The 14,223-nt window shown below is 46.2% G+C and overlaps 1 long non-coding RNA gene across 1 annotated transcript in view; it reads left to right on the top strand.

Annotated features, from left to right (window-relative positions):
• The window catches only part of LOC134980310 (uncharacterized), a 93,219-nt gene extending 83,043 nt beyond the window's left edge, over nt 1-10,176 (top strand). The window contains exon 3 of the long non-coding RNA XR_010190377.1: nt 10,071-10,176. This is a non-coding gene — a long non-coding RNA (uncharacterized LOC134980310). The remainder of the gene's footprint in view (nt 1-10,070) is intronic.
• Nucleotides 10,177-14,223: the final 4,047 nt, after the last annotated feature.

Genomic DNA, 14,223 nt, shown 5'->3' with positions numbered 1-14,223 from the left:
AGCAAATCTCTTTTTGCACTTTCTATCAACTATAAAACTTGGCAAACAGGAATAGTGATATACGAAATTTGAAAAAGAAATACAGATAAATGTATGCGTGCGTGTATACGCAAGACAGAAGAAAAATAAAACAGTTTTAAAAGACACAAGCGTTTTGTTCTTACTTCCGGTTCCCGGATTCCTTCAGCACTCTTTATCTAAGCGAAGCAGACGCTTATCCAATCAGCACTGCAAGGAATATGATCCCGCCCTTTGCTGATGGATAATGTCTGCTGATCTACCTAGTGCAGATATGAGAAGGATAGGACGAGTCCCCAATTGACAATGCTAAATTCCCTTGTCGTATAAACAACCCTTTATGAAGCTAAGAACACTGTACGCTGTTTACTTAAGAAGTACCGTAATGGTACGCTAGTTGCATAACGATCGCTCAGCCGTAGGCGAGACGCTCAAGCGTCACGTTCGCTCACGGCCCAGCAATCACAGGACACGTTATTGGCTATGACTAGAGTAATGATTCGCTATGGCGTAGCGGACGCTCGAGACCACGAGGAGATCACCAGCGGCGCAGACGCTCACAACGCTATACCTTTATGTCTAAACCTTATACCAAAGAAATACACAGAATACCTTAATGTGAATACAGGGTGTAAGTGCAACCTTGTGTAACCTGACTAACTACAAAGCTGCTTGAGCGTCACCGACGCTCAAGTGAACACTTAACACTATAGAAAATACACAGATACTGGTTTAGGTTCCAAAGCCTATTAACTGTATTATATCTAATATACTTGTAAAAGGGGATAACAGTACAAATGATACACTACAATATAACAAAGACTTCCTAACCACAGAACTAAACAATAAATACAAAAAGACAATACTACACTGACCTAAATGCAATACAATACAATACTATCTAATACAATACAATACTAGCCTAGTCTAGGGGAGATATGAGAGAACAGAACAGAGAGAGAGATGAGAGAAATTGGCTCACAGAAAGACAATGATTACGGAGAGAAACTTACGCACAAAGGGTATGATCGCCTGCGCCTCGATATCCAGCTCCCGGCTATCAGCAGATAACCGTTGATGAGAGAGTGAGAGCTGGATGTGGTCGGCCTGCCTATTTATGCCCCACACACAATGCAATCTCATGGTCCTACAATCCCATTGTCCATTGGCCGAAGGAATTCGGCCCTGCATCATAACAAAAGGTCATAGGGTGATTCATACAGGTGGGCTGTGACGATTTCCAACAGCTCAGGTGGGTGGGAAACTGGGTTTCCCGCCGCATACCTGAGTATGTGTAAATAATAGAAATGGACATAAACTTCTTATGTCCATAACTATTCGCACGAGCGATTAATACGCTCCAAACCAACACCGGAATATTACTAATTAAATACTCTTCCGATGGGTACCAAACACTGCTGTATGATTCCTGTCAGACCCTTCGTACAATACAAAGAGGGATTCCTTTAACCAGGGACCTTCTATTTTAACCAAACTTTCAGAATCTATCAAGGGGACCATGATCTACAAACTACATTAATTGTGAACATTTGTAACGAATGAGTCGCACGCTACGACTACATAAACTCTACCGTAAATACGCATACCGCGCCTGCGAGTGCACGCTATTGCGGGTATGCGCCTTCACGGGAGAGCGTACGCATGCGCAGCGCGGACCAGTGTGCGGTGCAAATATGGCAACGTGCATAGAGACATTTTTCTGACTTTGACAGATGTTACAATGGGTAATGGAGGAAAGAGACACACATGTGGAGATGTTACAGTGGGTAATGGAGGAAAGAGACGCACATGTGGAGATGTTACAATGGGTAATGGAGGAAAGAGACGCACATGTGGAGATGTTACAGTGGGTAATGGAGGAAAGAGACGCACATGTGGAGATGTTACAATGGGTAATGGGGGAAAGAGACGCACATGTGGAGATGTTACAATGGGTAACAGAGGAAAGAGACGTACATGTGGATATGTTACAATGGGTACTGGGTGAAAGAGACGCACATGTGGAGATGTTACAATGGGTAATGGAAAGAGAAGCACATGTGGAGATGTTACAATGGGTAATGGAGGAAAGAGACGCAAATGTGGAGATGTTACAGTGGGTAATGGAGGAAAGAGACGCACATGTGGAGATGTTACAATGGGTAATGGAGGAAAGAGACGCACATGTGGAGATGTTACAATGGGTAATGGGGGAATGAGACGCACATGTGGAGATGTTACAATGGGTAATGGAGGAAAGAGACGCACATGTGGAGATGTTACAATGGGTAATGGAGGAAAGAGACGCACATGTGGAGATGTTACAGTGGGTAATGGAGGAAAGAGACGCACATGTGGAGATATTACAGTGGGTAATGGGGGAAAGAGACGCACATGTGGAGATGTTACAGTGGGTAAGAGTAGGAGATATTAGTTGTTCTATCTGCAGAATAACTATGAGCAGCATAGGGGCCACATAGGGTAACATTGGTGGGTCACATCATGTACTCATTTACTCCATGTTCCTGAAGTTTATTCCTTCTGTCAGTATAATGGGCAAAGGGAAAAGAATAGATGAGAATGACATCCAATGAGAGCCCCATGGGGTACTAGGTAAGATGCTGCCCTCCTCATCCGCCCTTCCCTTTCCAATGTCTTTCCCCCGGGCGCTTACCGCCATAACTATACAGTAGTTACCATCTACTTGTCCCCCTGCATTATCTTCCCTGTTTTCCCCATGTGTGTAACATAATGACGTATACATATATACATGGGGTCCTCCAGCCAGCTTCCTCTGAGCTCACTCATGACTCCCTACATAGGTATAATGATAGATCTATGTCCCTGCGCACATTCACCCAACCCACAGACACGGGGCCTGATGGCTATGTCTTTATACTACTACCGCCTCTGATTTCTAAGCATGGAGATGCCCACTCTCTGCATGTTAGGGCAGAGCATTTCCCTGTGGCATGTACCATGTGACTATGGCCTCCTTCACGGAGCGACATTCAGTAACACGCCCGCGTCAGATTTGCCAACTCCCCTGTTATCTCCCAGGAACTCGCCCCCAAAACATTGGCCATCTGCGCACATATGTGTGCAGGGTCCACCGCTGCATCAGGCCTGGCTGATAAAACAGAAATGTACTCCCTGCTGCCCCCAGAGTTGCAGCCACTGAGTACACCTCTTCTGCACTGCTGGGCCTCTACAGATGCCGCCCAGGCCGAGGCCCAGAACTGTACACAGGGCTATATGGGGGGGCAGATGCTGAGACTGAGGCAGGTGCCGCTAAACATTGTCCTGGCATACATGGACAAATAGCGGATGCCACCAATATCTGTCCAAGGGACTGCTGTGCCACTCTTCCATTGCAGTAATCTGCCCTTATTTCCTGTTCAAGGAAGAGTATTTCTCTGTTAGTCCATTGCCACTTGCTGCCAGTGCTAGGTATATTACCCACATTCTACCCTCCCTCGTGTAATTGGGACTGCAACTCCCATCCTCATCTTCAATGTGAGACTCATTTCCTGTATCATCATTGTCATCCTTCAGTGTTATATCTCCTCCTCCATCATTGCTGTAAAGGTTTCCAACGCTAAGTGCAGAATATACCCTCAGCACGTGTCAGCAGCTCTCTCCCATCTATGCTGCGCGGTAACAGGGTCCTGTCTTGGCTCCACCCCCTAAACCTGTGCATCATGATGTCACGCCCAGGGGCAGAGCCACCGATCTGGGAAGTAGAGCACAGCCGGAGCATCCTTAGCCTCAGAGGCTGCAGAGTGCCGCCCCGGTGCATCCCGTGGACGCTCAGAATAGCTGCGCAGTAGCGCTACTGGATGCCGGGTGCCGTTCCAGCCACGTGCAGATGCTCTGGGGCAATGACACCGCGCCATCTGGCCCATGTGCCCCGTGCCGCAGCACCGCTCGGACGCCCTTAGTTACGGCCCTGCACCTGTGCCACCTGTACTGTGCCAGAAGAGTGTTAGCGATGTCTCTTTCTATCCTATGTTACCCCTTCATCTCAGTAGAGTGTCACTATTCCCATACTGCCAGTACACAGCCAGATTGTACATGCCTGGATTACATTATTGTTACTGATAGAGTGTTAGCTAATGGTCTTGTCATTGTGACTTCACAGCGGGTTTGCTATTGAGTCACTATCATACATTGTCATCATTTATTGTCCTTTTATATGTCATTATCCAACGTCATTGTTCAGCAAGACATTGTTATTATCAGCACTATTTACTGTGACTCTGACAGCCTAGATTCTGTACAATGTAGTCTTGCCCCAATTTCTGAGTCTTTCCTCTTTGTCCGCCAGTGTTCAGTGCCCGTCCAGGTCACACACGTGCAGTGAAACCAGATGTCTAGACATGGTATCCACACACACACACACACACACACACACACACACACACACACACACACACACACACACACACACACACACACACACACACACCACACACACTATTTTAATATAACAGGTGTATAGGGGAAAAATAGCTTTATTTAAGGATATAGGCCCTCATTCCGAGTTGATCGCTCGCAAGGCGATTTTAGCAGAGTTACACACGCTAAGCCGCCGCCTACTGGGAGTGAATCTTAGCTTCTTAAAATTGCGACCGATGTATTCGCAATATTGCGATTACTAACTACTTAGCAGTTTCAGAGTAGCTTCAGACTTACTCTGCCTGTGCGATCAGTTCAGTGCTTGTCGTTCCTGTTTTGACGTCACAAACACACCCAGCGTTCGCCCAGACACTCCCCCGTTTCCCCGGCCACTCCTGCGTTTTTTCCGGAAACGGTAGCGTTTTTTCCCGCACGCCCATAAAACGGCCTGTTTCTGCCCAGTAACACCCATTTCCTGTCAATCACATTACGATCGCCGGAGCGATGAAAAAGCCGTGAGTAAAAATACTATCTCCATTGTAAAATTACTTGGCGCAGTCGCAGTGCGAATATTGCACATGCGTACTAAGCGGAATTTCACTGCGATGCGATGAAAAATACAGAGCGATCAACTCGGAATGAGGGCCATAGTAATAAAAGTGTAAATAATCCTAGTACAATATGTGTACAGTGTCGGATTGGGACATGAAGGGCCCACCGGGGGAATGCAATGATAGGGGCCCGTACTTAGGGGTGTGGCCAGCCTCCACAGAGGCTTCAAATACACAATAGTTTAGTGCACAGTCTGGTACCTGATTCCTAGAGGAAGGAGTGGGCTCTCAGGCAGTGGGGCCTACCCGTGGTTTCCCTGGTACCCCTGTGGGCCAGTCCGACCCTGTATGTGTAGCAGAGGATAATGGCCCTCATTCCGAGTTGATCGCACATAGCAACTTTTTGCTGCTCGTGCGATCAACTTGACGCTGCCTATGGGGGAGTGTATTTTAGCATAGCAGGGCTACGACCGCTTGTGCAGCCGAGCTATGCAAAAAAAGTTTCCTGCAAAACAAGACCAGGGTCAGACTTACCCCGCTGTCAATCTTCTTGGGATCGCGCTAGCGATCACTTTCTTCTTTATTTTGGCCGCTGCTGTCGCCGGGCAACGTCGTGCGTGCGAATTGCGGCCACCGTGCATGCGCAGTTCCGACCCATTCGCACCGCTGCGTGCGAATGGGTCAGAATGACCCCCAATTTAGGAAGGTGGTGAGTGATAGCAGATGTGGGAATGAGCAGTGTATATATATATATATATATATATATATATATATATATATATATATAAAACTTTATCCAATAAATTAATGGGTACAATAGCTAGTGTAAAACAAATTTTATATATATATATATATATATATATATGTGCTGCGCTGCATTGGATCGTCCCTTCAATTGGTGGGGACGGTGAGCTGAATTAAGTGTGTTATGGAAGACCTGTTAGTGCCGCTGCTGACGTCAGACACCTTCCCTCAGAACGCTTGGACACGCCTGCGTTTTTCCGGACACTCCCTGTAAATGGTCAGTTACTTCCCACAAACGGCCTCTTCCTGTCAATCACCTTGCGTCCGCCCATGCAAATGGATCCTTCACACCATCCTATCACTGACTGGCAATGCCCGTTGTAGCTGTCCGATGCACCTGCGCATTGCGGTGCGTACGCAATGCGCAGTTTGGACCTGGTCGCCCGCTGTGAGAAAACGCACAACAGCGATCAGATCTGAATTACCCCCGCGGTACACATACCCTTAATTATCCAACTTAAAATACTGGCAGGGTTTTAACTAGAACATAATCCACCCATTTCGGGGAAAGCTCCATATGTCTTATATATAACATTCATTGGTCTGCTTGTTTGTTTGTCTGTCCGGTTATGCATTTGGACACCGCTGGATGACACCAATACAAGCTGGCCCAGTTGGATCCTGGCCAGGTTTTAGGAGGGTTAGGGTCCTGGTCGGACCTCACTCCAGAATGCGCTGGGCATAACTTTGACCCAGGGCGCCCGCTCTGGGCCTTCCACTGGATGGATCTGGATGAAAACTTCACAGTGGTAACATTGGATCCCAGAAGACATACTAGGGGGGTTGGGGTCCCAGTTGGACCTCCTGTTGGTGTCCACTGGGCAGAACTTTGACCCAGGGCGCCTGCTCCGGGCCTTCCACTGGATGGATCTGGATGAAAACTTCACAGTGGTAGCATTGGATCCCAGAAGACATACTAGGGGGGTTGGGGGTCCCAGTTGGACCTCCTGTTGGTGTCCACTGGGCAGAACTTTGACCCTGGGCGCCTGCTCCGGGCCTTCCACTGGATGGATTTGGATGAAAACTTCACAGTGGTAACATTGGATCCCAGAAGACATACTAGGGGGGTTGGGGACCCAGTTGGACCTCCTGTTGGTGTCCTCTGGGCAGAACTTTGACCCTGGGCTCCTGCTCTGGGCCTTCCACTGGATGGATCTGGATGAAAACTTCACAGTGGTAACATTGGATCCCAGAAGACATACTAGGGGGGTTGGGGACCCAGTTGGACCTCCTGTTGGTGTCCTCTGGGCAGAACTTTGACCCAGGGAGCCTGTTCTGGATGTATTTGGATGAAAACTTTAAATGAACTGTAATAACTGACAGATACAACCATAAATCACTGATCTGACATAATTGCTTGAAATAACCATAAATCAATTAACTAAAATAACTCACAGAAATGGAGGTTGGAAGACAAAAATATCGTTTAACCAAAAGCCTTGGAATAGCCACACTGATAACAGAAGGAAAACGTTAAACTCATCTCGCAATGAAAAGTGATTGTACAACTGTACAGAAAGGAAAGCTGAGGGGGATCAGGGCTACTGGTCGACACCCCAAAAAACGACACTGGGCGGCCTCCTCATGGGGGTGTTGGAAGAGCTGCTAATTATTTTTAATATGCTGACAGTTACATCCAACTCATTGATAACTTAGAGGCAGATTTATTAAGCCTGGTGAAGTGATAAAGTGAAAGGTGAAAACGCAGCAGCCAATCAGCTCCTAACTGAAGGGGGGGGGCGGGGGGGGCGCATCATGATGAGAGGCTGCCTGCAAGCACGGGGCCAACCGGGATTACATCCAAGCCTTTAAAAAAAAGCAGAGTGATATACTGTAAGTACCTTTTTAAATTGTGGCAAAAGGACATTTATATATATATATATATATATATATATATATATATATATTTAAATACCATATTCATACAATACGATGTAGAAATGCAGAGTCCTCACGTTTCATTTCTCTATTTTTTATAGGCTGTCCTTTTTCCCTTATCATTATATCAGCCACTGTCTATCAGGGGTATGGGTCATAGGGTCAACAGTCATTAGGTCGACCACTATTGGTCGACACCTGAAATAGACCGACACAGTCATTAGGTCGAAATGAGGTTGTTTTTTTTACTTTTTTTGGTGTCGTTTTCATCGTAAAGTGACGGGGAACCCCAATTAGTGCACCGTGTCCCCTTGCATGGCTCGCGAGCTTCGGGCAAGGTGCCTCGCTCCGATACCACTGCGCTGGGCACAGGTTACTATTCCCAATTGTAGTCCATGTGGAACGTAAAGTATGAAAAAGTTGAAAATAATGTATTTTTTTTTTTAGAAAAACACATGTTGACCCTTTTCCATGTCAACCTAGTGACCATGTCGACCTAATGCATGTCGACCAATAGTGGTCGACCTAATGACTGTCAATCTAAGTGTGGTCGACCTAATGACCGTATCCCTCTATCAGAAATGTGAACATTGGAAAAGCAGGACTCATTAGAGCCTGCACTTGCTACAGAACACACCGTTATGCCTGACTGCACTGCCCTCTATAGGCTATAATATGGTATTACGTTCTCAGAACTTATTTCACAACCCATGGCATTACAGTATGTCTATTTTGTACAGATTTCTATAATAGCCTAAGACCCTAAGTTAATATTTATCAGAAATAGTACAGCAAATTATGGCTGAAACACACGTGCACGTGACATACATTCTGTGCTGTAAGCCTTGGTTAGCATACAGAAAGATTTGGTGGCCATTTTGTTCAATTTAGCTAAAAATGTTACGTTAACACGTTGCTCTACTCTCCCGATTCCTGTGGGAGGCACATGATTATTCAGGTAGTCCCCTGCACCTGAAAGGGGAGAATATTACAGGAATCTGAGGAGGGGACGGGGCCAAATGATGCGTTTCTATGGCATTTGTGTCATTTGGCCCTGCCCACTATGCAAATATACACCAAGTACAGCATTTTCCCCCTTGAGGGACGGGTCCTTATGACTCAGCCCAGCCTCGCTCCTATTGCCACCCACGTCTCCTCGCCGGGCTTCTCCCAAAGAGGAAATCCCCAATGTAGACAAGAATGTCTTCACCCTGGACCGGGGTCTTTGGAGGGGCCCCCTGGCGATGGCCCGCCGGTTGCTTTTGTCCCTCTTTGCAGTGCTGCGTTCGTTGTGTTTCCACCCAGTCTCCTCCCTCTTCCCCGGGCGGTCTTCCTGACTGTCCCGACAAGGCCTTGGGCACATGCAGCGGGAGAAGCATCCTGGTGAGTGTCCGGCATTAGCAGGTAGTGAGGGGAGTGCTGTGTCTGTGTGGTTCCAGCCTATGTGTGTGGGGCCCCTGAGGCTCTGCAGCTGGGGGCAGTATAATGTGTGCAGGTGAGAGAGAGCAGATCTTATGGAGCGCCCGGTGCACTCTTTGCATCGCATCCAAGGGTCTGATTCCTAGATGTATGCTAATACCCAGCCGCTGCACCTGTGTACATCCGCCAGCCATCAGCGACCCTTCCCGTGCCCCCAAACAGCCACAGCGTGTCAATCGTACTGCGGCTAAGGGGGCACTGCGACCATCGCCACAGACACACCTGCTCATGGGCAGATCAATAAACATCAGAGACGTACGTAAGCCATCGGGTCTTCCTACATCTCTGCAGTAGGCCCCAGGTCACTGGGCAGGACATCAGTTTACAGTGTGTGTATATGTGTGTGTGTATGTATATGTGTATATATATATATATATATATATACACACACGCACGCACCACTCCGCACCAACTATGTATAGAGCACAACACAGGTGCCCTCCAGCCGATTCTCACTATGCGACAGGGGCTAGGTCGGCATCGCAAGCACATCATTTTGGCTAAGTGTCAATTTTGACTATCTAGTCTTGCGTTACCGATGCGCGGGGGCATCGAATCGGGATCGCAAGGTGACTTTCACCTTGCGATCTGCACTAACTTTTCTTACGATTTTGACTATATAGTCAAAATCATAAGAAAACATCTCACCGTGTGTACACACCATAAGGAAGTCAGGAACGTTTTGTGAATTATTTTTGTCCATTTAGTGTTTTTCTGCAGCGGCCCGATGATGATGATGATGATGATGATGATGATGATGATGCAGTTACTTATCCACTTGTACATTGGTGGGATTTTATAGTCCTGATGCTTCTAACATGTCAGGTTTTCAGGCCCATTCATTATAGTGGTCGGCAGTGCTATCTGTTATATTGTTAGTGGTTTACTTCCTGATCCTGTTGCCATAACCACACCTTAGCCTGTCACATTGTTTCTCTGTAGGCCACGTGGTGTGACTTCCATTTACTGCGAGACCTGTGATATCACCACGCAGTGCGGGATCCTGCTGGAGAAATGGTGCCATGGACGGTCTGGTGGAAGATGTATAACTGGTAAGTTGTTATGTCGGCACTCTGATCAGAAAATTGTGGCTAGTATGGAAACGTTGGTAACCATATGCTGCTGGCTTGGTTTTTGCTATGTTATTATAACTATGTACTAATGTGGCCTAGCCAGGACAGCTCATCCAGGGAACACTGTCCCGACTATGCAACATTAGTACATAGCTGTGAGAACATTTTCCCTCTTGTCGCTATATAAATATATGAAGGTTATAGGGGCTCGTTGATACATTGACCCCCAAATTATACATCACTGACATAATTCACTTAGGGGGGAGATTGTGGAGGTGCTCATACCAACCAATCAGATTGCAGCTGTCGTTTCATAGACTGTACTAGTTAAATAGATAGCTAGAAGCGACTGGTTGCTATGGTCAGTGTCTCCACTTGTCTTCTTTAGGCGGATGCATCACCCCCTCACTGTGTGAATATACACTGGCCATTATATATAATACATACACAAGTGTATTTAAAGTTTATAAAGTGACTTTACTGTACATAAAAATGACCAATACAAAACCAGATATTGTACTCAGTATAAGGTGCACTGAGAAGAGCTTATAACCTTACAAATAAGGGACCACGTGTTTTTTATATTAAAAGGTTAACCACCCAATACGGCCCCTGAAGTGACGCAGTTAGACTATCATTGCCCTAGTGTAAGTGAAAGCACAGTATATGCTCTGGATACAGACATACAGAAGGACGAATGATGCAGTGACTAACACATTCCAGTGCATCTCCACTTGCAGCCAAGTATGTGCAACCGGGCTGTAACGAGAGGCTCTCCCATAGGCTGAGTGTGATGAGGGCGTGTCTATGCAGCTGCGGGCTATGTAGAGTTGGGTGAAAGTGTAAGCCTGTTTTCAGGTTCATGTTTTGCACCAAGTATAAGCAAGTTCACCTTGATAAAAGTGGAATACGAGCGCTAAAAAGTTCTGTGTTTTGGGTGCTAGGACTTCTGGTAGGAAAATGATACACAACACTAAAAGATAATAAATAAATAAAAAATAATATAAAATTAATTGAATAAAAATATAAAAAAAAAATGATAAAAGAAACAAAGTGAGCAATAATAAATGTTTACAGCTTTTTTTAGATGCTTTGTGCGGCAGGAGATCTGTTCCCGTTTCGATCTTTTGTTTATTACTTTTTTACTTTTTTTATCTTTATTTTTATTTAGGTTATTTTATATTGTTTATTATCTTTTAGTGTTAAGTGTCATTTTCCTAGCACCCAAAACACATACTTTTTTAGCGCTCGTATTCCACCTTCAGCATTTTTCCAGTTTATATTGAGCAGCTTACCATCTTACACCTTAGCGCAGCATACTATACAAATTCATTAATTTCACCTTCATGATGATGATGATGATGATGATGATGAAGGTTGTCAAAATAAGCATATGGTCCCAGCTTTCGTATGTATGTATGTATGTATGTATATGTACATACACTATGTAGTCAAAAGTGATTGGACACCCCTTCCCGTATGCCCAAGTGAATTGGTGTGCTCCTGCAGCAGACACTTGTTCCTGAAGGTATAAAACGGGCAGAGGGGCACTTATTAGAGCATTTGCTAATGAAATGGTTTGCTGGAAGGAGCTAACGAGTTTGAAAAGGGACTGCGCGATGACATATTTCCAGGGTGACGCTGGACTGGTAAACAGAAAATTCGGTAACTCAGATGGAGTGGCCTGCTCCAGATCTTAACCCTATTGAGAACCTCTGGGACTAATTGGAGCAACGGGTGTATTCGACTCAACCTCCTTCAGTGTCGCAGTTGGTCACTGTACTTAAGGCGGAATGGCAAAACATACCACTGGCTGTTGTACAGGAACTTGTTGACAGTTTGCCAAGAAGGGTGTCTGCAGTAATCACTGCACATGGTGGACCTACATAGTACTGACGTCAATAACATCTCGTTGACCTATTTGCTGTCAGTGTCCAATCACTTTTATTTACATAGTGTGTGTGTGTGTGTATGTGTGTGTGTGTGTGTGTGTGTGTGTGCGTGTGTGTATATATATATATATATATATACACACATATATATATATATATATATATATATATAAATAAAAATCCGGTAACCTATAGCATGAGCTATCAATTAAGTCCAATATTACATCTGTCGAAATTCCAAAATCTTGCCACCTCCTCACGGATGATCCTTTGTCAGTACAGGATCCATAAGAGGTATTGAACACAAATTTCCCAGAGGGCGCCATTGTTGTCATTTTATGCCTGTTTGTGCTGACGCAATTTCAATCTTAAAGTTCAAATGAAACTTTTAGTAAAACTTCCCTGTATCATCAAGTATTATTCCCTTATTACAATCCAGGGGAACTGGCGAGATGCTGTCCTCCCTTATCGCATACACTCTCTATCGGCTGATGCACTCCACACTTCATTCACACAAACTCTTATTTCTCTATCGTCCTAGTGGATGCTGGGGTTCCTGAAAGGACCATGGGGAATAGCGGCTCCGCAGGAGACAGGGCACAAAAAGTAAAGCTTTAGGATCAGGTGGTGTGCACTGGCTCCTCCCCCTATGACCCTCCTCCAAGCCTCAGTTAGATTTTTGTGCCCGGCCGAGAAGGGTGCAATCTAGGTGGCTCTCCTAAAGAGCTGCTTAGAAAAGTTTAGCTTAGGTTTTTTATTTTACAGTGAGTCCTGCTGGCAACAGGATCACTGCAACGAGGGACTTAGGGGAGAAGAAGTGAACTCACCTGCGTGCAGGATGGATTGGCTTCTTGGCTACTGGACATTAGCTCCAGAGGGACGATCACAGGTACAGCCTGGATGGTCACCGGAGCCTCGCCGCCGGCCCCCTTGCAGATGCTGAAACGAGAAGAGGTCCAGAATCGGCGGCAGAAGACTCCTCAGTCTTCTTAAGGTAGCGCACAGCACTGCAGCTGTGCGCCATTTTCCTCTCAGCACACTTCACACGGCAGTCACTGAGGGTGCAGGGCGCTGGGAGGGGGGCGCCCTGGGAGGAAAATGAAAACCTTTTTTGGCTAAAAATACCTCACATATAGCCTCCGGGGGCTATATGGAGATATTTAACCCCTGCCAGAATCCGTTAAGAGCGGGAGACGAGGCCGCCGAAAAAGGGGCGGGGCCTATCTCCTCAGCACACAGCGCCATTTTCCCTCACAGAAAGGCTGGAGGGAAGGCTCCCAGGCTCTCCCCTGCACTGCACTACAGAAACAGGGTTAAAACAGAGAGGGGGGGCACTAATTTGGCGTTAGAAATATATAAAAAAGATGCTATAAGGGAAAACACTTATATAAGGTTGTCCCTATATAATTATAGCGTTTTTGGTGTGTGCTGGCAAACTCTCCCTCTGTCTCTCCAAAGGGCTAGTAGGTCCTGTCCTCTATCAGAGCATTCCCTGTGTGTGTGCTGTGTGTCGGTACGTGTGTGTCGACATGTATGAGGACGATGTTGGTGAGGAGGCGGAGCAATTGCCTGTAATGGTGATGTCACTCTCTAGGGAGTCGACACCGGAATGGATGGCTTATTTAGGGAATTACGTGATAATGTCAACACGCGCCAAGGTCGGTTGACGACATGAGACGGCCGACAAACGATTAGTACCGGTCCAGACGTCTCAAAAACACCGTCAGGGGTTTTTAAAACGCCCGTTTACTTTAGTCGGTCGACACAGACACAGACAGGGACACTGAATCCAGTGTCGACGGTGAATAAACAAACGTATTCCTTATTAGGGCCACACGTTAAGGGCAATGAAGGAGGTGTTACATATTTCTGATACTACAAGTACCACAAAAGAGGGTATTATGTGGGATGTGAAAAAACTACCGTAGTTTTTCCTGAATCAGATAAATTAAATGAAGTGTGTGATGATGCGTGGGTTCCCCCCGATAGAAAATATGGGCGGTATACCCTTTCCCGCCAGAAGTTAGGGCGCGTTGGGAAACACCCCTTAGGGTGGATAAGGCGCTCACACGCTTATCAGAACAAGTGGCGGTACCGTCTATAGATAGGGCCGTCCTCAAGGAGCCAGCT

Source organism: Pseudophryne corroboree, chromosome 12, assembly GCF_028390025.1.
Source record: "Pseudophryne corroboree isolate aPseCor3 chromosome 12, aPseCor3.hap2, whole genome shotgun sequence".
In the NCBI taxonomy this organism is placed as follows: domain Eukaryota; kingdom Metazoa; phylum Chordata; class Amphibia; order Anura; family Myobatrachidae; genus Pseudophryne; species Pseudophryne corroboree.
The sequence above is the reverse complement of the archived record's forward strand: the minus strand, read 5'-3'. Positions and strand labels throughout refer to the sequence as shown.